The sequence below is a fragment of the Prionailurus bengalensis genome, chromosome B3, assembly GCF_016509475.1.
Source record: "Prionailurus bengalensis isolate Pbe53 chromosome B3, Fcat_Pben_1.1_paternal_pri, whole genome shotgun sequence".
In the NCBI taxonomy this organism is placed as follows: Eukaryota; Metazoa; Chordata; class Mammalia; order Carnivora; family Felidae; genus Prionailurus; species Prionailurus bengalensis.
The window spans coordinates 82,410,143-82,437,316 of NC_057355.1; the positions used below are offsets into that span (position 1 = coordinate 82,410,143).

Sequence of the window (27,174 nt, forward strand, 5' to 3'; positions counted from 1 at the left end):
TCAGACTTTAATTTCAGTTCCTAGAATTCCCCAATCAAGTTAACATTGATTCTACCAGAATTTCAAAAATACCCTGTCCTTCTGTGTTGAATTTTTGAGGGAAAGAATTACAGCAAGAATCAGGGCCACATGATACAAGTGCCTGAATCCTGAATCGTGACCAGGATTGCAAAGAAAATAATAAGGGAGCTCTCTAGAGAGTTGGGCCAGGTCAGCACCTCCACATGAATCTGAAAACTGAAAAAAGGAACAGTGATTTTTTTTTTCCTTCTTTTTAATCCTAGTTTGGACAGCTTCTTTATTCAGAACATCAAGGACTGTTGACAGATGAATGAAAAGAGTAGGGGCTCATGGGATTGCTAATGAGATAGAAAGCCACCTTGAAATCAAAATACATTTTTTTTAAACGTTTTATTTATTTTTGAGACAGAGAGAGAGGGAGACACAGAATCGGAAGCAGGCTCCAGGCTCTGAGCCATCAGCCCAGAGCCCGACACGGGGCTTGAATTCACGGACCATGGGATCGTGACCTGAGCTGAAGTTGGATGCTTAACCGACTGAGCCACCCAGGAGCCCCTAAATCAGAATACATTTTTATCTGTTGGCTTCTCTGGCCCCAAGGAAATGAGTTGAAAGTCTCAAGCTAATTTCTATTGACAGGTATCCTTATCATGGTTAACAGTGTGATGCATGTCCTAGTTGTCTTCCCAGATGGAGGGCCAAGGGCTTCAACTTGTGTGTTTCCTTCCCAGCAGATAGCTGGACTGTGGTGAGCAAATTGGTACTGATGAGTCATGAAGCACACTATCTGGTAGGATGGTAAGGTTCTTTTTTTTTTTTAAGTTTATTTATTTAGAGAGAGACACAGTGCAAGTAGGGAGAAAGTACAGGCAGAGAGAGAGGGGGAGAGAGAATCCCTAGCAGGCTCTGTACTATCAGCATGGAGCCCGATGCAGGGCTTGATCTCATGAACCATAAGACCTGAGCCGAAATCAAGTTGGATGCTTAACTGACAGAGCTACCCAGGTGCCCTGGACAATAAGGTTCTTAATAATTATAGCTAACATATAATATTTCTCATTAAATTACATTTTTAAACTTACAGATCCAGGCAAGTGTTAAAATGAATTCTCTTTTTTTCCTGATATCAAATGCCTTTTCCATTTCCTCTCCAATTGTAATCATGTCTATAGGCTAGATCATATTCCAAGTCTTCTTTTGAAGCCTTGCTTGACATCCCAAGCTAGAAATAATATTTCTTTCTTCTGATCACCCAGAGAAGTTAATCACCATACTATTATCTTATCTTACTTTGTAAAGAGCTATGTAGCTCTTTGAAGGCAGGGATTGTATGATGTCTTTTCCTATATTCTCCACAGTGGTTAGATATAAGGGCTCTAAGCCAGGCGACCTGCACTTGAATCCCAGTTCTGTCACTTACTGATTGTGACCTTGGATAAATTACTGAAACTCTCTGAATCTCAGTTTCTTTATCTGTAAAATGGGAATGGTAATAGTGAGCTAATTCTTGGGGGTTTCCCTGAGGATTAAATGGCTCAATACCTGTGAAGTATTTAAAACAGTGCCTTGCACACATAGTAAGCATGATGTGTTAGCTGTTATTATTGCTATTGTTTTTGTTGTTCAATTTTACCTCATTTTCATCAGTACAGATTAGCCGTGGTAATTATGTCTTCAGTGGCCCTTTCCACCACCACATTCTCCCCCAGGTAATCACTTATGGGTCACAACAGATTGATGAATTGCTTTGCAGAAATTAGGTAGTTTTACTCCGTATCAGGTATAATTCTCTATTTTCTTGCTGGAGTTTGCTTGGCATTCTGAGGTCAAGTTCTTACATTACGAAAGTACATAAGTCATTTTAAACATTACAGGGGGAGAGAATCAAGATCCTTTGAGTTTCATAAGTATGCCTTTTTTCCTCATACAACATTAAAAAATATTTACAAAAATATTCTTCATTCTAAGAAAAACTTTTAGTAGGGTCTTCTTACCGACATTTTAGTTACTGTTTACTTAGAAATAGTTAAATGAAAGGCAAAGAATGCAGACAGATTGAAGTCAGTATGGCCTAGAATTAATTCTATTAGCTATAACATTAACCCTTTAAAACGATGAAAGGTTAGGGGCACCCGGGCGGCTCAGTCAGTTAAGCATCCTGATTCTTAATTTTGACTCAGGTCATGATCTCAAGGTTCGTGAGTTCGAGCCCTGCATGGGACTCTGTGCTGATAGCATGGGGCCTGTTTGGGATTCTCTCTCTCGCTCTTTCTCTGTTCCACCCCTTCTCTCAAAAATAAATAAATAAGCATTAAAAATGGTAAAAGTTTCGATTTAATCCCAGAATGTATAAATTTCATTTGCAGAGATGGTATGACTAGTGACTTCTTAGTTCCCACTTCTGAGAGAAGCAGAAAAGTGATGATGTGTTTTTTGTGGAGGGAGAAATTGTACTAAATGAGGCACTTTTCATCCAATGTTACTTTTATGAAGTGACTAGTAAACATTTGAGAAGGGAAGTTATATATGGAGGCTGTGCTGCAGAGATTCCTCAGCTTGGTGCATGTTCTGTGATATTTCCCCTAATATTCCCTGAACCCTAAAACTATAATTAAACAACTAATATCAATTACTCTATTCCCAGGAGTCTAAGAGCCCATGGAATTAGAATATGCATATTTAAGGAGGAGAAAATTTCCATTTGAGGTCTAGGATAATGATGGAAACTGGGGTTATAAGGGGGTAAGAATATAAATTAATCAGAGTCTTAGCAGGAAATAGTTGATATTGGATAATTTCAGAGTTTGACTAAATTTATAAAGGTATGAGAAATGGTAAAGGATAGTGCAGTATTCTTAGGCTACTAAGGGGTGAGGATGGTGTCTGTTCACCCGTGTGTCTAAATTGGGAAAAGGAATAAGCAATAATTGTAATCCAGACAGACACACACACACAGACCACCCCCTCCCCCCCTCCCCCCCACACACACACAGAAGGAGAGAGACAGGGTGGGAGAGAGAGAATGTTGAGAACCAGCTGTGTGGAAGGAGTTTCTGATAAGAACTCTGAAATCTGACCATAGTCAGAGGATGGTGGGAATATAAAATGGTACACTACAGCCATTCTGCAAAACAGTATGGAAGTTCCTCAAAAAAACTAAGAACAGGGGCGCCTGGGTGGCTTAGTAGGTTAAACATCTGGTTCTTGATTTTGGCTCAGGTCATAGTCTTGTCATTTGTGAGTTTGAGCCCTGCATCAGGCTCTGTGCTGACAGTGTCGAGCCTGCTTACGTTTCTCTCTCTCCTTCTTTCTCTGCACCCTGCAACCCCCACCCCTTCCCCTGCAAAATAAAAACATAAATTAAAAAACCTAAAAAATTGAACTACCATATGATCCAGCAATCCCACTTCTGTGTATATATCCAAAGGAAAAAAAAATTACTGTCTTGTAGAGATATATGCACCAAACATTCATTGCAGCATTATACACAGTAGCCAATTTAGGTTGCTTATGAAAGCAACCTAAATGTCCATCTACAGACAAATCGATAAAGAAAATGTGATACAGCAGAATAATATTCGATGAAATATTATTCAGGCAAAAAGAGAAGGAAATCCTGTCCTCTGGATGATCCCAGGGGAACATTATGCTAATTAAAATAAGTCAGACAAAGACAAATGCCATATGACCTCACTTATATGTGGTATTTAAAAATACCTAATTCATGGAAAAAGAGAGTAGAACACTGGTTGCCAGGGGCAAGGAGGTAAGGGAAACAGGGAGATATTAGTCAAATGGTAAAAAATTTCAGTAATGTACAGCATGGTGACTATAGTTAATAACACTATATTATATATTTGAAAAGTGCTAAGAAAGTAGATCTTAAGTGTTCTTACCACACACATGCAAAAAAGGTGAATATGTGTAGTAATGGATAGGTTAATTAGCCTGATTGAAGGAATCATTTAACAATGTATATATGTACCAAAACATCATGTATGTGATATTTGTCCATCATACCTCAATAAATCTGGGGAAAAAAGTCAAACAATATTATCAGACTGAGGCAAGCCTGCAGGGAAAGGAAGACATGAACGCCCCAGTCTCATTCTTCTTACCTGATTTATACTAGTGGTCCTTTATGAGTCCAATTGGAAGCCAGAGGGCAGGGAAGACAATGCACTCCATGGAGGTAATGGCGTACCAAACATTTCTGACACCAGAACAGATAATTTTTAATATGCCTCCCCCTACCCCTATGGGATAGACAGAATTATTTTCAATAATAGTCATATACATAATCAGTCATCGTCATTGTTTTCTTGATTCATTCTTAAGTTTTACAAAAAATAACAGTTTAGAAAGAATATAATGTTAAAATTATTCAAATTCAGTAAAATATTTTATGTATGATCTTAAATTTGCATTTATCAAACAAATGATATAGTTGTACTCTGCTTTACTGTTTGCACGTGTTCTAAATTTTAAGCATGAATTAAAAATTCCAGGGGGTCACACAAAATGGCACGATTGATATAACTCAGGTTTTGGTTCTTCTTGATAATCACTGTTTCTAATACCATATACTATTTAAACAAGGGATATGAAGTACTCTAGGGGCTGGAGGGAAGAAATGCTTCTACAGCAAGCTCTGATGATTTTGGACCCTTAGAACTTAGTCTGGAAAGGAATGCCTGTAGTTGGGTCTCTGTGGGTCAGGGCTGACAGTATAACTGGAAGCTTTCTGAATTAACTTCCATGTAGAACATAATGTTAACTAAAAGTAAAAGAGAGAGAGTTGGAGGCCTATATACACATTATTAAAACTGTAGCAATTCTTTGTTTCAGAATTTAGCCATAGTGTTAATAAAAACAGAGTGAATTTTGGTTGGTTCATTATTGTTTTCAAATTATCCGCAAACAGTTCTCCTCTTATTGCCTACACCAGGGGCACAGAGCAGGGTAGGGAGTGGATCCAGAGGGACAGCAGCAAGGCATCTTGCTGAGGACAATACATTACATTATGAATTGAGAGTTCTCTAAGCCAGGAGTGGTGAGCTCTTACATCCCTGTTTTTCTACCCCTTGTTTGTCTGCATGAGGTTGTTGGGAACATTAGCCTCCGATTACAGATTTTGTGACAGCTATGTACTCAACATGAGCGGCTGAGTAGAGTGATTATAAGAAAATAGAACATAATTCTATATAACAAATGAACACTTTAGGAGCTCTTCTCTAGCTGCAAGACTGCTTCCTAGAGCTTTTAGGAAATGCTGTTCTGGGATAATTTGTATTCTATATGTGTATTCTCTTTTGGGGGGAGTTTGCATACACCCAAGTGCCTCCCATTTATCTACCTTCCTCTTCCTTCTCCTTCCCCATGTCTTCAAGATATGCTGGCTGTTTTTGCTCTCTTGGCCTTCTCCCCACCCTACATCTTGGCTACCTCTGTTTCCTTCTTCTTCACTGGACCAGACATGAATTTGTTCTGGGAACTTTTAGTAATCTATGGAAAAAGTTGTTAAAGGCTTCATGTCAGATGTTCAGTTGCTTGGTAACCCAAAGAACCTCCTGCCAAGTTTATGTTCAGAGAATTAGAAAAATGGTTCAGTCCCCACTGTTTTTGGGTCTGGGCAGCATCAGTTCACCCGCTCAGCTATGTCTAAGGAGATCCCCATAGAGACACAGAGAAGAGCCTCAGCCTCCACATTGAGGGAGAGGGCAGTGGCAGAGCCCACCTGGCCAGGCCTGAAGAAGCACCTGGGGAGGCTGACCTGTACAGAGGTGTGTGCACCTTTGTAGAGCAACAAAAACAGACTAGTCACTGTATGTTGGTGTGGTAGTTTGAGATGATCTCAGTTTCTCTACTCTATGATCTCTCACATTCTCATTTCACGTCTTAGTGTCTTTTAGGATACCCATAATTTTAGATTTAAAGACTCTAACAGCTGGTATCGAGTAACCTCAGAGCAATGGCACTGAACACACTCTTGTAGCCAATCTCTATAAATACACAAAACCAAACAAAATCCCCTAGGATTATGGATTGGGAGATACCAACTTGGGGGAAATGAGGCTTCCATAATGGTGGGTAGGATAAATCTGGGTAAAATATTTGGTTTTAATGCCTGTTAATTGCTGAGGCACCAGAAACACCCCAAGGTCCCACAAAGAGTTCCTTGCTGGACTGCAGACTATATTTACCTCCTGACGATGTGCCGAAAAGTGCCAGAAGAGTAGGCTCCCTCTGAACAGTGTCAGGATCCTGTATTACATGCACAAATCATTGGCCTTGAAACTCCCCCAAAATGTAGCGCCAAGGAGGTGGAAAAGCTTCTCAGAAGAAAGGAACTGCCACAGCATGAATAAAAATTAGCATTTGGCACACCCTGGTTAGGGATGGGGAGTGGGAGGGGAAGCAGGATTTTCTCCAAGACTGGCTGGCTGGGAGCCAGGATTATTCAAGTGGAAATGAATAGGGAAGGAAGGGTAAAGAACAAAAGTCTATTGAAGGGTACAATAAAAATTTTAGTAAGTCTTCAAATGTTGCATTGTCTTGTAAAAGTAGTTATTGTATCAGTTGTAAATTAACTTTGAAATAATTGAATTGGGATAAAAACTTAAGAGTGATTACAAGAAAAGAAAAGATCTCACATTAGCAACAATATTTATACTAAAGTTTTCAGTGTTCAGAGTAACAGATTTTGGTGATGGTTTTAAGTGTTATGACCTCATTTGATTTTCATTTGAATGGACAAGGAGTGTTTAAGAATGAGATCTAGGGCATCTGCTGCAGTTTTCCCTAAGAATACAGGTAAATTGAGTATGACTTCATTTTAGCTTCTTTTAATAATTAGCACTATTAATCATATTCTGCTGTAGTTTAAAAAAGTATCTCCAAGTAGGTATATGTAGTGGAGGAATATGAATTTTGTGCCTTTACTCTCATGGCCTTGGAGTAGGAATAAGGATCACTGCGTGGTGGATATTGACGAAGGGTGTAAGTTCATGTCCGCAGAGAGGATGATCCTAGTGAGAAGCTGCATGTGTGGGATAATTAGTTTATATAATCAATCACGATTAGTTCAGATAAGCCGCCATCTTGTACAAAGATTCCCTTCCCTTTTGAAAATGCTAACTACTGAGATGACTTTGGGTGTGTTTGAAAGGAGTTAGGAAGGTACAAAGGGGTTTGGTGGCATGGATGCTCAGTCAGGTGGCTTAGAAGCTTATTTTGCTCCCTTATTTCTTGATTTTGCTGAGGTTCAGGAAAATTTGGGGGGGGGGGATGCAAAATTACATGGATAAAGGAGGAGCCCAGAACTCTTGAACTGAAACTGATGAATTAGAAAATATTTTTTTTCTTTAAAGGCTAGACCAATGGGTCAAAGTTATAAAAGCACATTTGAATAGCTTTGTAATTGATTCATAGTTGAACCATCTTCTTCAAAAAATAGCAGCTCTATATCCTTGACATGTAGCAGGAACTTTGAAGTAATTTTTCCTGGGATGGGAGGTTGACAAATGACTCTTGAGGTTCCTTTCTACTCTGAAATTGTATGGTTCTCATAAAAATATTTTTCTTATATGCAAAATGTACTTCACATATTGACATAGCTTAATAACAAAGGTTTTCTTCTTTTTCTGATTTGAAATTGACATTAAAACCACTAGGGGGCTTGGTTAAGCATCTGACTTCGGCTCACGGCATGATCTCACAGTTCATGGGTTTGAGCCCCACATTGGGCTCTGTGCTGACAGCTGAGAGCCTGGAGTCTGCTTTGGATTTTGTGTCTCCCTCTCTCTCTCCCCTCCCCCACTCATGCTCTGTCTCTCTCTCTCTCAAAAATAAACATTAAATTTTTTTAATTAAAAAATAGTAAATAATGTGAAAGGTAATAAAATTCCACATGTTCAACCTGATGTTAGATGCTCAGCTCTTACAAGAAGACCAGAACTTCAGAGGTGTCCTCATGAGAATCTACCTGACTTACTTACCTGTCTTGATCATGTATGATGAGATTTTTAAAAGGTGATGATGATGATGATAAATGTTCCTTGAGTGAGAAAGAGAAAACTAGGATTTTATGAAGTAAAGTGAAACCTAATTCATTTCTCATAGGTAGACAATGTTAATAAATTTTTTTTGTTTTATTTTTCAATTCTTTTGGGATACTTTTAACTTTTGATGGTGTTTTTTTTTAATTTTTTTAAATGTTTATTTATTTTTGACAGAGAGAGAGAGAGAGAGAGACAGAGCATGAGCAGGGGAGGGGCAGAGAGGGAGGGAGACACAGAATCTGAAGCAGGCTCCAAGCTCTGAGCCATCAGCACAGAGCCCGATGTGGGGCTCGAACTCACGAACCATGAGATCATGACCTGAGCCGAAGTTGGACCCTTACCCAACTGAGCCACCCAGGCGCCCTTTGATGGTGTTTTTTAGGAAGTTTTGTTTAAGGTTTAGATCTTATAAGAAAAAAACTAATTTTAGTTGAGAAGAACTAGACCATACTATGCTTCCTAAATAGCTAATTAATTCAAGCATAAATTACAAGTGTCTCTATATTTACCCATACATAATTTTATTTAATATCTAAGAAGCTGATTTGAAGTCCTGAGTATGTGGGAGAGGCATATTAACTGTGAGCAAGGCATCGGTTCTCAACCAGGAGTGACATTGCTATCCCCCCACCCCCACCCCAACACACACCTTAGGGACATTTGGCAATAACTCAGTGAAGTGCCCTGTCACTCTACTTTCTGCTGCATTCAACCACAGCTCTTGGCACCATGACTTGAGGAAAAAAGCTCTTCACATTTTTCTTCATTGACTGATGGTTAAATCCAAGCTGCAAGAAACAGTGTTGGATTTCTACTTCTCCATGGAGCACATCCTCATTCTCACATTTTGGGGTTTGCCTTTAATGTTTTGTCCCAGGCAGAAGGATGAGCCCAAAGTGGAGACCTAAATTGGCAGCCAAGGTAGAGGATCAAAGGGAAAATATAGACTCTGAGCACAGGAGATGCCATTGTCAGAAGTTAATCAGAGGTTTAGCTAGCCAAAATCTAGAATGCCAGATGAAGGGTTCCAGTGTGAAACTAGGAACATATTGAAAGAGGGACATAAGCTTATCAAAAGCAAAATGAGAGATTCAGAGTTGAGATGAAAAAGTAAATAAAATGCGAAGCTAAGCATGGCTTTCAGTTTTTTCTCCTTTTAATACTGATTGATTGAGTTTGGGTCAGCTGGGGCACATAGGAGCAGAGACTGTTGAAGACAAAGGGCTGGGAGGCAGGATAGGAAGATTTCTTGCTTTTGACTACATGAAGTCTGGAATCCATACTCTTTTTGTATACAAGTGATACTTGGAGTTTTCTAGAGCAACGTTCCCCATAGTGTTCCCCAAAGGAGCACTGTTAATGAAGAAAAATATTTGGAAAATAATAAATTAAACAAAATTAAGAAGTTTCTTCCTGAAGACTCCTAGGAGCAAATGTGCGCTACATATCCTCCCACAGGAGAAATGTGTAAACGGTGTTCCCCAAATTGTTCAACCTCCAAACCTCTTCTTACCAGTATTATGTGAGCCACATTTTGGGAAATGATGTTTTGGCTGCTATCTGGATGTTCATGTAGAATTTCCATGTCTTCTGCTCAGAACATTTTGTTCTGCTGGCTGTCAGAGCTCACCTTGTGAAATTTTGTAGCTGAATGAATCTATTGATATATTTTTATACTTATTTTCAAAGCATTGTTTATTAAGATGACAATGCATTGAGGAAAAATTTGAAGCCCTTTCACCTTACAGCCAAGTTACAAAGAGAGAATGACCACAGTAAAAGTTCTGGGCAGTTCAGATCTCTAATTTAGTCTTGCCTTAGGTAGAAAATAACCTTGAACAAATTACCAGATTAATCTATTTACTGAGTAAAACTTGCCTTTGCCCAGATAACTAAATTTGGAAGCATGTTTAGTTTGAAGCAGAAGTAATTATTTCACATATTTTTTTAAATTCCTCCCCCCTGTTCAGTTTTGAATAGAGGATTGCTTCTTGGCCTTTTGGCTAAGATCAAGAAGAGTTTTAAATAGAAGTGATTGATCCAATTATAATCTAAGACTGAGATTTTGGATATTTTTCTCCTTAAATATTTCATAGACACACAAATAACCAGTGATACTAGAAAAAGTCAAAGACAAGAAGAAGAGGTTAAATCTGTATGATGATGAATTCTTTTGGGGGTATAATGTGATGTACAAGTATAGAAGACCCTCTGTTAGCCATTGGATGATGTCATCCTACAGTGTCATTGTATGTAATGCCCATGAATTTCCTAAGATTTTTAGGTTAATGATTTTTGTGTGTGTGTGTGCCTATCCCAGTCCATTAAATGAGCAAATACTCAATACCTATTTAAGAATTACCTTTGTTATTTTAAGACTTTTGACTACTTTTTGAATAATAAAAACAGTGTTATTTAATTCAAGTGACTTCTTCATAGTTTGAACCCAAGACTTATTTTAAAATGTTTTGCCATCATAAAGATAAATATTTTAAATTTTGTAGTAAAAGTACATTGTTTTACTTGTGTTTGCCTGAACATTGAGATCATTTTATAATATAAACCTAGTTATATTTAAGAGTGTGTGTGTGTTTGTGTGTGTGTGTGTGTGTGTGTGTGTAGTTTAATATATAAATGTAAATGTAGAAGGTTGTAAGAACCCTGTGAGGTGACAGCCAGATATTTTCCTTTGTTGTAATATAGACTGATAAACTTGGTTTAAAAGTAAAGAGACTTGGCCCAGCAGGAGATATTCCCATCTGGGTCCTGGATATCCTAAAAGGGCCCTATACTAGGCATTAGCCCCTTGCTAGCCACAATCTGTGACAGTCCTGTTGGAACAGGGGCCAGAAAGGAGAAACTCCTATCTGTATCCCCAAAGACCATAAAAGGGCCCTATACATGGCTCCAGCTTCCTCACAGCCATAGACTGTCAGTCTTCCAGCAGTCTGGGGGCCAGGGTCCCAGAGGGAGACATTTCTATCTGTGCCCTGGGAGATCCTGAAAGGACCCTGTATTTCAGCCCCTCACACACTCAGTATGTCAGTAGTTCTGGTGGCACAGAGACAGGGCAACAGATACTTGTGTACACTTTCAGGGTATCCTGAAAGGGCCTTAAACTTTGTTCTAGGCCCTCCCAGGTGCAGGCTATGAGTAGTCCAGCTGGTACAGGGACAGGTGGAACATCCTCATGTCTGCACCTCAGATCCTGAAAAGATGCTACAGTTGGCTCCAGCCCTCTAGTTATTGTCAGGGACCAATCCAGCCTACTCAGGGACCTGATGGGAGACACACCTATTTGTGCCTCTGGAGGAAGGGGCAGACCTCAATCTTAGCTGTGGAACCTAAAACAGCCTTGTGGATTGAATCTCAGCCGTGGTCCAGAGCTGGTCCTGTCCACCCAGGGACTCATCCAGGAACCAAAAAGTAGTCTTCCTAGGGTCCTGGCAGGAGCCACACCTGCCACAGACATGGGAATAGGTCCCCTGTCTGAGGATAGAGCTGTGAACCTTGAAGTGGATACTTGTCCTGACACCACTTTACTGAAGAAGTTACTAGAGGTAGTCCCATCTACTCAGGGACCAGGCACAGTACCTGAGACCCTGGTAACAAGCCTGACAACCATGGATCTTGCTGCATACCCAGTCACAGCTTTATAACAAGCTCCAACCCAGTGCAACTGTGATTCTGGAGGTAATCCCATCAATCCAAGGAGCAAATAGGACAAGGTCTTTTCCTGCTGAAACCAGTCTGTAATGACTAGAAAAGATGTTGGCTCTTTCAAATGCAAATGCATCAGTGTGGGACTATATGGATAATAAAGAATCATGCAAATTTGACACCACCAAAGGAAGCTAATAAGGCTCCAGCAACTAACCCCAAAAGAAATATCTACAGTTTGCCTGAAAATAATTAAAAAAAAAATTATCTTAAGGAAACAATTAAATGCAAGAGAATGTAGATAGACAGATAAATTAAATCAGAAAACCAATGCATAAACAAAATGAGTTTAATGAAGAAATAGACACCATAAAAAAGAACCAAACAGAAATCCTGGAGCTTAAGATACAATGATAGAACTGAAAAATTTAAGAGAGAGCTTCAACAACAGACTTCGTCATGCCGAAGAAAGAATCAGTGACCTTGACAGATCTTTACTTTTTTTTTTAAGTATGTATGTATTTATGTATGTATGTATTTATTTGATAGAGACAGAGACAGCGTGAGTGGAGGAGGAGCAGAGAGAGAGGGAGGGAAAATCCTAAGCAGGCTCCACACCAACAGCACAGGGCCCAACATGGGGCTCAAACTCACCAAACTGTGACATTATGATCTGAGCTGAAACTGAGTAGGATGCTAACCGACTGAGCCACCCAGGCACTCCTCAAAGACAGATCTTTTAAAGTTAGCCAGTAAGAAGAACAAAAAGAGAAAAAAATGAGAAAGAGTGAAGATAGCCTACATGAGCTAAGGACACCATCAAGCAAATGAATATCATATCATGGGAGTCCCAGAAAGGGAAGAGAGAGAAAGGAGAAAAAATATTATAGAAAGAAATAATAGCTGAAAATTCCACAAATCCTGGAAGAGATATGGACATTCAGTTATAGGAAGCTCAAAGGACCCCAGGCAAGATCAACCCAAAGATTACTCTGAGACACATCATAATCAAATGTTAAAAGTCAAAGCATGGAGAGAATTTTGAAAGCAGCAAGCAGAAAATGACTTGTCCATGCAAGGGAAACCACAAAAGGATGTCAGTGGATTTCTCTGCAGAAACCTGAGGGGCCAGGAGGTAGTGGGATGATATATTCAATGTGTGGGAAAAAAAAATATTTATCTATATATATATATATATCAACCAAGAAAACTGTACCTTTATGCCTTAAAGGCAAAACTGTCCTTCAGAAATGAAGGAGAGAGAACATTCCCAAACAAAAACTAAAGGAGTTCATCACCACTAGACCTGCCTCACAAGAAATGCTGAAGGGAGTACTTCAAGTTGAAATGAGAAGACACTAAATAACAATATGAAAACACAAAATTCACTGGTAAAGGTAAATATATAGTCAAATTTAGGATTCTCAAATAATGTGATGGTGGTGGGTAAGCCACTTTTATCTCTAGAATAAAAGCTAAAAAATAATAACATTAAGAATAGGTATAGGGGCACCTGGTTGGCTCTGACTCTTGATCTTAGCTCAGGTCTTGATCTCAGGGTCATGAGTTCAGGCCCTTTGTTGGGCTCTATGCTAGGCATGAAACCTACTTAAAAAAAACAAACACCTACTCCCTCAGACAAAACAAAGTAAAACAAAACAACCCCCAAAAATCCTATAGATAAAATAACTTGCTAATGGATACACAATATAAAAAGATGTAAAGTGTGACATCAATAGCATAAAATGTGGTGGGAGAAATAAAAGTATAGTTTTTTAATAAGGTTGAAGGAGGATAGTTATCAGCTTAAAAGACTGTTATATTTATAAGATGCTTTATATAACCTCATGGTAACCACAAGAGAAAAAACCCTTAATAGTTGCACAAAAGACAAAGAAAAAGGAAATAAAAGCATACCACTACAAAAAAAAATCATAAAGGAAGACAGTAAGATGAAACAAAGGAACTAAAAAAACAGTCAGAAAATAATAAATCACAATAGTAATTAGTGATTACCTACTAGTAATTATGTATAAATACACTAAATTTGCCAATCAAAAGGCACAAAGTGGCTGAATGGACAAAGAAATAAGATCCAGCAATATGCTGCCTGCAGGAGACTCACTTTAGCTTTAAGGACACATGTAGGTAGAAAGTGAAGAAATAGAAAAAGATATTCCATGCAAACAGTAGCCAAAGGACAGCAAGAGTGTCTATACTTATATCAGATAATATAGACTTTTAGTCAAAATCTGTGATGAGAGACTGTCACTTATAGTGATAAAGGAGTCAATTCATCACAAAGATAAAATAGTTGTAAAGATATATGTTCCCAACATTGGATGACTAAATATTAAAATTTTTTAAATGTTTATTTATTTTTTGGAGAGAGAGAGCAAGCAAGCAGGGGAGGGGCAGAGAGAGAAAGAGACAGAATCTGAAGTAGGCTCCAGGCTCAGCACAGAGCACAATGCGGGGCTTGAACTAAGGAACCACGAGATCATGACCTGAACCGAAGTTGAATGCTTAACCAACTTAGGTCCCTGGAATGCCTAAATATTTAAAGTGTTAATAGAACTGAAGGGAGAAATAGATAGCAATACAGTAATAATAGGGGACTTCAATACTCCACTCCCAACATTGTATAGTACATCTAGACAGAAAATTAATAAGGAAACGGCAGACCTGAATAATAGTCTGGACTAAATGAGCTTGACAGATATGTATATAGAACATTCTATAAAATGTCACTAGAATACATATTCTTCTCAAATGCATGCAGAACATTCTCCAGGATGGATGATAGGATGGGCTGCAAACCAAGCTTTAACAAATTTGAGAAGATCAAAATTATATCTAGTATCTTTTCCAACTACAATGGTATAAAAATAGGAGTAAATCTGAATATGGGGAAATTAAACAACATTCCTGAACAACCAATGGATCAAAGCAGAAATCAAAAAGAAAATCAGAAAGTGTGCTGAGACTAATGAAAATGAAAACACAACATACTAAAATGTATGGGATACAGCAAAGTAGTTCTAAGAGGGAAGTTTATAGTGATAAATGACCACATTAAGAAAAAAGATCTCAAAAAAAAAAAAAGCTTAACTTTATACCTCAAGGAATTAGGGAAAGAAGAACAAACTAAGCTCCAACTTAGCAGAAGAAAGGGAAAAATAAAGATTACAGCAGAAATAAATGAAATAGAGACTAGAAAGACAATAGAAAAAAATCAATAAAAGTTGGTTTTTAAAAAGGTAAAATAATTGGCAAACCTTTGGCTAGACTAACTGAAAGATTACAACTACAACTACGGCAATACAAAGTATCATAAGAGGCCACCCTGAAATTATTATGCTAATGAAATGGATAAGCTAGAAGAAATGGATAAATTCATAGAAATATATAACCTACCAAGACTGAATCAGGGAGAAATAGAAAATCTGAGGAGACCAATAATGACTTAGGCGATTGAAGCACGAATCAAAAACTTTTCAACAAATAAAACCCCAGGACCAGATAGCTTCAATGGTGAATTCTACTAAACATTAAAGAAGAATTAACATGAGTCATTAAATGCTTCCAAAAAAAAAATGAAGAGGAGGGAACACTTCCAAATTCATTTTTGAGGCCGGCATTACCCTGACACCAATGCCAGATAAGGACATTATAAGAAAACTACAGACCAATATCCTTAATGAATATAGACGCAAAAGTCCTCAACAAAATATTGGCAAACCAAATTCAGGATCATACACTATGATCAAGTGGGATTTATTTTTGGGATGCAAGGATGGTTCAACATACACAAATCAATAAATGTGATATTACACATAAATAGAATAAAAAATAAAAATCATATGATCCTCTCAACGTATACAGGAAAAGCATTTGACAAAATTCAATATCCTATCATGATTAAAAGCTCTCACATTGGGTGTAGAAGAACATACCTTAGCAGTCATATATGGCAAACCCACAGCTAACATCATATTCAATGGTCAAAGGCTGAAAGCTTTTTTTCTAACATCAGGAACAAGACAAGTGTGTCTACTCTCACCATTCCTATTCAACATAGTACTGGAAGTGCCAGTCAAAATAATTAGGCAAGAAAAGACACAAAAGGCATCCAAATCAGAAAAGAAAAAGTGAAATCATCTCTGTTTGCAGATGACATGATCTTATATAGAGAAAATCCTAAAGACCCCACCCAAAAATTGTTAGAACTAATATGTGAATTCAGTAAAGTTGCAGGATACAAAATCAACATAAAAAATCAGTAAATTTTCTTTCTTTTTTTCTTTTTTTCTTTCCTGCTTTCTTGCTTTTCTTTCTTTCTTTCTTTCTTTCTTTCTTTCTTTCTTTCTTTCTTTCTTTCTTTCTTTCTTTCTTTCAAGTAGGCTTTATGCTCAGCATGGAGCCCAATGCAGGGCTTATACTCATGACTCTGAGATCAAGACTTGAACTGAGATCAAGAGCTGGATATTCAACCAACTGAGCTACACAGGTGTCAGTTGCATTTCTAAATGCTAGCAAAAAAATATTTGAAAGAGAAACTTAAAAAATTCCATCATTTATAAAAGCATCCAAAATGATAAAATACTTAGGAATAAATTTAACAAAGGAGATGAAAGAGCTATACACTGAAAACTAGAAGATATTGATGGAAGAAATTGAAGACATGAATAAATGGAAAGATATCTTGGGTTTGTGGATTGGAAGAATTAATATTGTTAAAATGTCCAAAGACCTCTATAGATTTCATGTTATTTTTACCAAAATTCCAATGGCATTTTTCACAAAAATAGAAAAAAAAATCTTCTGAAATCTGTATGGAACCAGAAGAGACTCTGAATAGCTAAAGCTATCATGAGAAAGAAGAAAAAAGCTAGAGGCATTACATTTCCTGATTTCAAACTATACTACAAAATAATAGTAATAAAAACAGCATGATACTGACATAAAAACAGACAGAGACCATGTGGAATGTAATAGAATAGAGAGCTCAGAAATAAAACCATGTGTATATAGTCAACTAATATTTGACCAGGAAGGTAAGAATATTCAATGGGGAAAAGATAGTCTTTGCAAGGTATGGTATGGGAGAAAATATTTGCAAACTATGTATCAAATAAGGAGTTAGCATTCAAAATATGTAAGGAACTCATAAAACAGAGCAGCAAGCAAACAAACAACACAATTAAAAATGGGTAGAGGACTTGAGTATACATTTTTTCCAAAGAAGATATGCACATGGCCAATACATGTATGAAAAGGTGCTCAAAATAACGAATCAGCAGGGAAATGCAAATCAAAACCATGATGAGATATCACCTCACATCTGTTAGAATGACTATTCTCAAAAATACAAGAAATAGTAAGTGTTGACAAGGATGTGGAGAAAAGGAACCCTTGTGTACTGCTGGTGGGAATGTAAATTGGTGCAGTCGCTATAGAAAACAGTATGAAGGTTTCTCAGAATATTAAAAATAGGGGTGCCTGACTGGCTCAGTCAGAGGAACACATGACTCTTGATTTCAGGGTTGTGAGCTCAAGCCCCATGTTGGGTAGAGATTACTTAAACAAAAAAATAAAGAATTAAAAAGCAAATTAAAGATAGAACCGCCATATGATCCAGCAGTCCCACTTCTGGATATATATCCAAAGGAAATGAAATCACTATCTTGAAGATCTATCTGGAGCCCCATGTTTGTTGCAGCATTATTCAAAATAGCCACAACATGGGAAAAAAAAAAACCCTAAGTGTTCGTCAGCAGATGAATGGCTAAAGAAAATGTGATATGTATATAATGCATCCATAAAAAGGAATGCAATTCTGCCATTTGTGACAACATGGATGGGTCTTGCAGGTGAAGTGAAATGAGGCAGGCAGAGAAAGACAATTACCATATGATATCACTCATATATGGAATTTAAAATAAAGCCAAACTCTAGAAATGAAGTAGAATGGTGGTTAGTAGGGGCTAAGCATAGGGAAATGAGGAGATGTTGGTCAAAAGGTACAAACTTCCAGTTATAAGATGAATAAGCTTTGGGGAGCTAATGTACAGCATAGTGACTATAGTTAACAATATACTTTATTATACGTTTTAAAGTTGCTAAGAGAATAAATCTTAAATGTTCTCACCACATACTAAAAACTGTAATTATACAAGCTGATGGATATGTCAGCTAACCTTATTGCAGTAATCATTTTATAATATATATGTGTATCAAATCAGTTTGTACACCTTAAGCATACACAATGTCACATGTCAATTGTATCTCAGTAGGGCTGGGGAAACAAAGAAAAAATGGAAAAAAAAGTACAGAGGCTTATTCTTTATGTTCATGATCAAATTTCTACAACCTCTTCATCCTTACAGTTCAACTGAGAATTAAGTACACATAGAAGCTGCTAGACCTTCGTTTCCTGGGCCTGAAGTTTCTGGAGGGTGGGTTGTTAGCAAGTGTTAACTGAACTTGGTTTCCAGACTACCCAGGAAAGTGTCAAGCAAAGTGAGATGCTCATTAAATACATTTTTTTTCTCAAACTCTAGTGTACATAAAACTGTCAGGCTGATATATTCTTCTACCTCCTTATAAATATGTCTAAATCTGTTTTCTTTTACATTTGCATCTTATTTTGCACATTATGGTAGAAGAGGAAAACCATATTCTGTCAACTGTTTCAGTTTTTACATTATGTTAAAAAAAATGAAATAAACAAAACTCTCACTTTATAGACTCCAGCTTAATTAAAGGGCCATTCCAAATGCTCTTATTTTAAAAATTGAGTCAGCTGCATGTTAATAAAATATTCTGGATTATTCATTTTCAGGCATAAGTGATATTTCTTACTCAAGAAACTCATTTAAAGGACCTTGGATATCTAAATCAGTGGTTGAGTCATACAGAACTATTAACAATGACAGGATCGTGGCAAAGGCCACAGTGAATAGAAGCTATGACAAGCAGAATCTGTCTGAGATGCATTTGTATTTGGCTTCAAATGACTAAGTAAGACCAAAAGTAGCTGTGTCATGTGATATATGATATGATTGTTTTTCAGTAACTGAAAAATTATAAATGGGTGATTTCTAGAGCCTATTGGAGAAGGGCCAGCTGTTTCTGAGTGTCACATCGGTTTTAACTATTGCTAACAAAGAAAGATATGAAAAATAAGAATAAAAAGCTTAGGAGACAGTCAGCTTTCAAGCATTTGAATCCCTCTTGGATGAAAGCCAGGTGCTCATGTGCCTGGATGATAGAGCTTATCGAAGACTTACCTAAGTAGGGCAAGAAGTGAAAGGCTCGGAAATGATGACCTCTCTGGGAACCTGCTGCTCCTTTTCTTCCCCGCCAGCCACCGCTGGACTTGGTTCATGGTGAGTGATAAAATCAAATGGCTGGAGGGTTTAGCTTTCAGCTTAGGCTTTACACTCTCATGGCAGAGGAGAGAGAATATGGGTTTGTCTGTTACACTGTTCAGCATTTTCCCCTTTGTACTTCTGTGATTTAGAGGAGTACAGAAAAAATTTTTCAAAAAGTTTTTTTTCTGTGTTTGCTGAAAGGAAAACCTGGCAAAGCATCTAGTAATATTCAGTTTATAACTAATTTTCTAGAATTGACATAGGATCTGCTGAGTTCTTTTTAGAGGCTTTTAAGTAATTAGCCCTTACTTAGCATTTTCTATATTGCTATTTATTTCACTAAGCAAGGGAATAAATAATTTATTAAGAAAAAGATAAAAATTCAATGAAGGTGAATTTATGCTTAAGCTGGTCCATGCCTCAGCCTTTTATTGTATACCAGAATACACAGCCTAAAAATATTTATGAACTTATACTGTCTCTATACTTTTCACTAGAAAATATGTATTTTGTTTTTCTTTGAAGGTCTGTGATATATAACTTTTGTTTGTTCCAGGAGTTATTTTTCAAAACACTGATTCATATGACAACAAGTCATATTTTATCAGACACTCACCTTCAATTTAGATGGCTGGTTGGGCAGAAATGTTTGACAGTATTTAATGAATGTGATGCATATGAAACAAAACCATTGTAATATATTAAAAAAAACAGATTCTACTTGGCTAAAATTGTTTCTTTGAAAAGCAGACTTAATTATTCCTTCTTTAATAAAGAATATTCAGAGAAAGATCTTTGATCACATCAGATCTTTGGATATTAAAAGCCTTTGCCATTGCCCATTGATATTTTTTTAATCTGACATCAGAATCTTTAAAAAAAATCATTTTTGCATGTCTGGGAGGCTAGGGTGGGAAGGAAATAATAGTGAATAGGAAATAATGCTTTTGAAAATCCTGGTCTTTATGAGAGTTCATCACCCGTAAAATGCCTTCTGTTTATGGAAGAACAGCAGTATGGGTAGTTATTTGATGTGTTCTCATGTTGCAGCATGAACAGCAAAAACGAATGTAATATTACTTGAAAGATTTGGCTTAAATTCCTTATTTGGTATTTCACTCTGATTCATTGTACTCAAAAATGAAAGTTGTTTGCTAAAGCATGTATCTCTTTGTGAAACAAATAATAAAATAATTTCACCTTTAACTTGATCACTTAATCACCTGTGGCTTTTATCATGAAATCAGATTTAGTTTATAGGAAGCAGCTCTTTGTTAAAGAGATTGTTTGAGTGAAATAAATACAACCTTATTATTGAACTGAGTCACAGTAAGCACTTTGTTTTACAAACCACGGTGTTTTAGGAGGTGGGTAGGTACAATTTTAAACTTAGTATTTTAACCAAGTGCCACATCCAATCTTGTAACATTCTCTACCAAAAATCAAAGACTAATAATTTTCATATTCACATAAGTTTGGGAATTAGTGACCCCTATTTAGAAATACTCAGTGTACCTGAGAGTATTAAAACCCTGTCTGGCAATTAAGAAACTCTTTTAGGGGTGCCTGGCTAGCTCAGTTGGTTAAGCGTCCAACTTCGGCACAGGTCATGATCTCACGGTTCGTGAGTTCTAGTCCCGCATTGGACTCTGTGCTGTCAGTTCAGAGCCTGGAGCCTGCTTTGGATTCTGTGTCCTCTCTCTCTCTCTGCCCCTCTCCCGGTTGCACTCTGTCTCTCAAAAAATTGAATAAATGTTAAAAAATTTTTTTTAATAAAAAAACCTCTTGTTTTTTAATCTATCTATATATATTAAATTTTTTAGAGACAGTGCAACTGGGGGAGAGGGAAGAGGGAGAGAGGGAATCCTAAGCAGGTTCACGCTCCGACAGGAAGGTGGGGAGGAGGGGCTGTGTCCCACAATCCTGGGATCATGACCTGAGTCGAAATCAGGAATCAGACCCTCAACCAACTGAACCCTCCAGGCACTGCTTAATCTAGTTATTTTTAAGTTTTATGTTTGCATACAAATAGTTAAGAGTCAAATATATGCTCTTCTTTTCCATGTCCTGTTCTCCCAAGGAGAACGGGAGGAAAAGTTCTACCACTTTTCATCTTTTCTTTAAAAAATGTTTGTTTATTTTTGAGAGAGAGAGACAGCGAACATGAGTGGGGGGAGGTGCAGAGAAAGAGGGAGAGAGAATCCCAAGCAGGTTCCACGCTGTCAGCACAGAGCCTATTGTGGGGCTTGAGAGATCATGACCTGAGATCAAGAGTCAGTCGTTTAACTCTCTAAGCCAGCCAGGCACCTCATAGACTTTTCATCTTTTAACTGATTTTTTTGGTACCAACCTCTGTGTTGAGACAATAGAATTGTATGACTACTTCCTATTTTCTTTCTTTTTAAAATTCAGGTATACTGAACATACAGTGTTATGTTAGTTTCAGTGTGCAATGTATTGAATTGCTGTTCAACAGTTCTATACCTTTCTCACTGCTCATCAAGATAAGTATACTCTTAATCCCTTTTATCTATTTCACCCATCCTCCCACTTACCTTCCCTTTGGCAGACCACCAGTTTGTTCTATATATTTAAGAAGCTGCTTTTTTGTTTGTCTCTTTTTTTCTTTGTTTGTTCATGTGTTTTGTTTCTTAAATTCCACATATTGTATTTGTCTTTCTCTGACTGACTTATTTCACATAGCATTATACCCTCTAGGTTCATCTATGTTTTTTGCAAATGGCAAGATCTTATTCTTTTTTATGGCTGAGTAATAGTCCATTCCATACATATAGACACACATGCACCACTTCTTTATCCATTCATCTATTGTGGACACTGGGGTTGCTTTCATATCTTGGCTATTGTAAATAATGCTGTAATGAACATGGGGGTGCTTATATCTTTGTGAATTAATGTTTTTGTCTTCTTTGGGTAACTACCCAGTAGTGGAATTGCTGAAACACATGATAATTCTATTTTTAATTTTTTGAGGAACCTCCATAATGTTTCCCCACAGTGGCTATCCCAGTTTGCATTCCCACCAACAGTGCACAAGGGTTCCTTTTTCTCCATGTCCTCATCCACACATGTTATTTCTTGTGCTTTTGACTTTAGCCATTCTGACAGGTGTGAGATGATAATCTCATTGTGTTTTTAATTTGCATTTCCTTGATGATTAGTGATGTTGAGCATCTTTTCATGTGTTTATTGGCCATCTGTATGTCTTCATTGCAAAAATGTCTATTCATGTCCTCTGCCCATTTTTTAATTTGATTATTTGTTTTCTTGGTGTTGAGTTGTATGTTCTTAATATTTTTTGGATATTACCTCCTTATCATATATATAATTTGCAGATATATTCTTCCATTCATTATGTCAACTTTTGCTTGTTGATGGTTTCCTTTTATGTACAAACCTTTTTATTTTGGTGTAGCCCTACTAGTTTATTTTTGCTTTTTGTTTTGCTTGCCAGTGAAGACATATCTAGAAAAATGTTTCTATGGTTGATGCCAAAGAAATTACTGCCTATGTTTTTTTCTAGAAATTAAATGGTTTTAGGTCTCACATTATGTTTTTAATCCATTTTGGGTTTATTATTATGTATGGTGTAAGAAAGTGGTCTAATTTCATTGTTTTGCATGTAGCTGTCTAGTTTTCCCAACACCATTTGTTGAGGAGATTGTCTTTTCCCCATGTATTTTCTTGCCTCTTTTGTTGTAGATTAACTGACATTACAAGTGTGGGTTTATTTCTGGACTCTCTATTCTGTGTGTTTCTGTGCCAGAACCATGCTGTTCTGATTACTACAGCTTTATAGTATATTTTGAAATTTGAGATTGTGATACTGCCAGTTTTAGTTTTCTTTTTTTCAGATTGCTTTGGCTATTTTTGTGGTTCCATACAAATGTGACTTTTCTCTTGTCTTTATCTGTTGACTTCTTATTATGAAAGATGAGAATTTATTTAGCTTGCCCCCATCCCATCTCTCTGTTACCCTTTCATAAGGGTGCACATGCATATGTGTGAGCCCGCTCACAATTCCTGCTCTCTCATTCATCCTGTAAAATTATGTTGTGACTTGGATTATATCAACATTTAGTGTTTATATTATTAAGATTAGGTAAATGTAATTTTTTTTAGCTAAACCACATAGAGTAATATGATTCCTGATTTATTTTTGTACACTCTTTAATCTTTTCTGGAATTTATAATTATTGTTTGCTTAGTTTTCTATGTTTATTTCTATTTCAACCCCCAATTCTCTACCAGTTGAGTAAGTCTCTTCTGAGTATATTAATTTACATCAGGTTTTCTCTCAATGTCACCTGTTTGAAGCAGTCTTTCTGAGAGTCTTCTGACCTGTTCCATTCTGGACTGGATGCTTCCTTGTCTGGTACACAGCTGCCATCCTGAGATTTCCTTTCTTCATAAACCTGGAATGCTAGGTCTCCTGGGTTCTGATTCCCATGGCTTCCTCTTTCTTGGTTTCCTTTGTTTTGGTAGAGTGTCTAGAGAGACTTTGATATCTTTTGATAAAAGTATGTGGAAAGTTAGTTTTTGTGAACTTAAATATCTGAAAATATCTTTATTTTATCCTTACATTTTACTGTTTATCAATCTGTATTATTTTTGGTATACAATTCTATGCTATATTTCTTAACTTTTTTTTTTTTTTAAAGTAAGCTCTACACCCAACTTGGGGTTTGAACTCATGACTCCGAGATCAAGAGTCAAATATTCTATTGACTGAGTCAGCCTGGTGCCCCTCTATGCTACAATTCCTTTTCCTTCTTAAGGAAAATGTTGTTTACAATGTAGCTGCTATAGAAAAACACACCCTTGTGTGTCTCCTCTATTTTCAGTACTCTACTTCTGGTACTTGTGGTCACTAACTGTGTGGTGGTTTTTACCACACCAAGCAATTCTATGATAACAGCTGGGTATCCTATATTTTAACTCGATTCTGACATTATCTACCTGAAGATAGTGTCAGAACCCACAGGTTAAGGACTCAGTTCCTCAAGACTGTCTCCCTCCCTCCACCCCCTTTAAATGTCAATCTTAAATTCAGGTTGTTACCTGTGTATCTGACTAGTTATAACTCAAACCCCTCCTCAGGTTCCTACCACCCCCTTCTCAGGTTTGATTAATTTCCTAGAGCCAGTCACAGAATGCAGGAAAACAATTTACTTACTAGATTACCAGTTTGATAGAAAGGATATTAAAGCATATGAATGAACAGCCAGATGAAGAGATAAATAGGGCAAGGTCCAGAAAGATCCTGAGCACAAGAGCTTCTGTCCTCATGGATGTGTTTTTGTTCACTGATCTGGAGGTTCTCTGAACCATTTTTGGGGGTTTTTATGGAGGCTTCATTACATAGGCATGACTGATTAAATACTGATCATTGGTGATTCATGCAGCTTCCAGCCCTTTTCTTCTTCCCTGAGATTGAAGGGTGGGACTGAAAGTTTGAATGCTTTAATCATGGTTGGTTACTCTGGTAAGCAGCACCTTCCTTAAGGGCTTTCCAAAAGTCACCTCATTAACATAAACTCAGGTGTGGCTGAAAGGGACCAGTTATGAATAATAAGGACAGTCTTTACCTTTTTGGTTTTGGTGCTATTTCAGGAACCAAGGACAAAAGACCAACTACTATAACAAAAGATACTTTCCTTGCTTTGTGCTTAGGAAATTCCAAGTCTTAGGAACTCTCTGCTAGAAATGATGACATAGACCAAAAATATGCTTCTTATTATAAGTCATAATATCATAGCTGCTTTTGAGAAATCCAAAGCAATCTAAGTTATGATTCTTTGTATATGTCTATACCTCTAACCTAAATTTCATTTTCCCTGATATTCTGAGATTCCAAATAAAGTGCCTTAGTGTTTGTCTATTTTTATACACTACGTGGGTCTTTTTAATCTAGAAACTTATGTCCTTCTATTTCTTCAAAATTTCATTGATGATTTTTTTCTTTTCTCTTTACTTTTGCCTTCAGGAACTCCTGTTCTCCAAATGTTGGGCCTCCTAGATTGGTGGCTAATTATCTTACCTTTTCTTTCCTAATTTCTGTCTTTTTTTTTTTTTTTGCTTTACTTTCTGTGAGATTTTCTCAAGTTTATTTTCACCCATTGTATTGAGATTTCCCTTTTTGCTATCATGTTTTTATTTTTCCAAAGTTCTTTTTTGTTCCAAAAATATCTTTTAAAAATAACATTCTCTTATTTTTTATGGATACAAAATCTTATCTCTGATAATATTTCATTTTCAACAAAATCATCTTCTCTGTGCAGAACCTGTTTCCTACAGGTTGAGGTTGTTTGTTTGCTTACTTCAGGCCTATTACCCATATTAGAGCTTTCCCTAAATCTGTGCTAATTCTTGAGTGCCTGATCATATTTAGGAGTGGGAGACTAAAATGCTGAATGAATGCTCTGAATATGTGGACAGACCTATTGACTGTGGATGTCACTGTAGGGTGATATGGATGTGCTAGTTTTATATCTTGTCTTCTTGGACTGATCAGACCTCTTGGAAAAGGGATCTCTAGTCTTTTGACTACAGGGTAGAGACTTTGGAGAATCAAGTTGGGAGAGAAGACTGGCGGGAAGGGGGGTTCTCAACACTCAGAATGTTATGTTAACTCCCTCATTTTCAAGGTACTTCTTTCTTCAACTGTGTCCAGTGTCCCCAAATCCAGAGACCTTTTGATTGATCTTTTCTGGAGAAGAAACCTCCAGTCTTCTGACAGCATTGGGTGTGAGAGCAACCACCCAGCAACACAGAGTAAGGAAAGATTTAGGGTTATAACTTCTTTTAAAACATTTTTCAAACAAAATAAATCTCAATGTGCTATTGCCCCTTTACCCAGAGTTAGGCCACACTCAAGGTTAAGGGTACAGTCCTCCAAGGCTGTCAAGTGAGCCCAAGACTTCTGACAACAGCTGCAAATTCAAGGGTCTCCAGGGATATCCTCACCTTAAAGCAGCTGGTTATAAATTTAGGGATCCTCACAGACTCCTTCAGATTTGATAATTTTATAGATCAACTCACAGAACTCAGAAAAACACTATACTTGTGCTTATAATTTTATTATAGCAAAATAATACAAATCAGAACCAGCCAAAGGAGGAAATAGATAGGGTGGAATCTGAGACTGAGAAGGTTTCAACTGCAGAGCTTCCACATCCTCAGGGATGCATTAGCCTCTTGTCATTAATGTGTGACAATACTTATGGAGTATTGCCAACTTGGGAAGTTTGCTTGAGCTTCAATGTCCATAGTTTTTATTGGGGCTTCATTACTTGTACATGATTGATTGAATGATTGCTCTGGTGGTTGCTCAAAGCCTGAACTCTTTAACCACATGGTTGGTTTTTCTGTCTGGCTAGCCCCCATCATGAGTCACCTTGTCAGCATAAACTGTCAGGTGTGCTCTGAGGGGCCCACAATAAATAACAAAAATACTCCTACATTCTGGAAATTCCAAGGTACAGAGGTTACCTCCTAGAAGTCAGGACAAAGGCCAGACTTCTCTTTTTGTAAAGTTAATTTTTCTCTCTACACTCTTCTTTCTTTACTTCAGAGGTACCTGGTTCTACCAGTTCCAAAATGCTTAAAGGATTCTGAAGTAAACTCAGGTTGGTTCTTTGTTCTCTGCTCTTCTGGGTTAAGATTTAGCTTTCTTGGGTCAGCTAAAGAATTTATCACTTGTTCATACAATTTTCTGTTTCCAAAAAGATTATTGTTTTTCCTCCCATTTTTGAATGTTCACGTTAAAAAAAAGAAAAAGTCCCAAATAAAAAATCCCTCTGCAATGGTGTTAGTGGGATTTCTAGAGGAAGCAGAATTAGATATTCAGTTTGCTATCTCTACCCAGAAGTCACCCAGAACTCTCAATTTATTTGTCAGAATTTATTCAACTTCTAGTAGAATACCTATTACCACTAGATAAATAGATATTGAGTTAGCAAACACTTGTATGTTGCTGCATTAATACGGAAAACTAATTTAGACTTCAGAATTTTTAAAAATGACTGTTCCTATAA

At 37.1% G+C, this 27,174-nt stretch overlaps 1 protein-coding gene across 4 annotated transcripts in view; it reads left to right on the forward strand.

The window, feature by feature from the left end:
- AKAP6 (A-kinase anchoring protein 6) overlaps positions 1-27,174 on the forward strand; it is a 480,061-nt gene that overhangs the window by 74,611 nt on the left and 378,276 nt on the right. The window contains exon 1 of one of the 4 annotated variants that reach the window (XM_043555959.1): positions 19,035-19,132. The exons of the other annotated variants lie outside the window; for them this stretch is intronic. The gene's annotated coding sequence lies outside the window, so the exon portion shown is untranslated. Of the gene's footprint in view, positions 1-19,034; positions 19,133-27,174 lie in introns of those variants that run through there. 4 annotated transcript variants of the gene reach the window in all.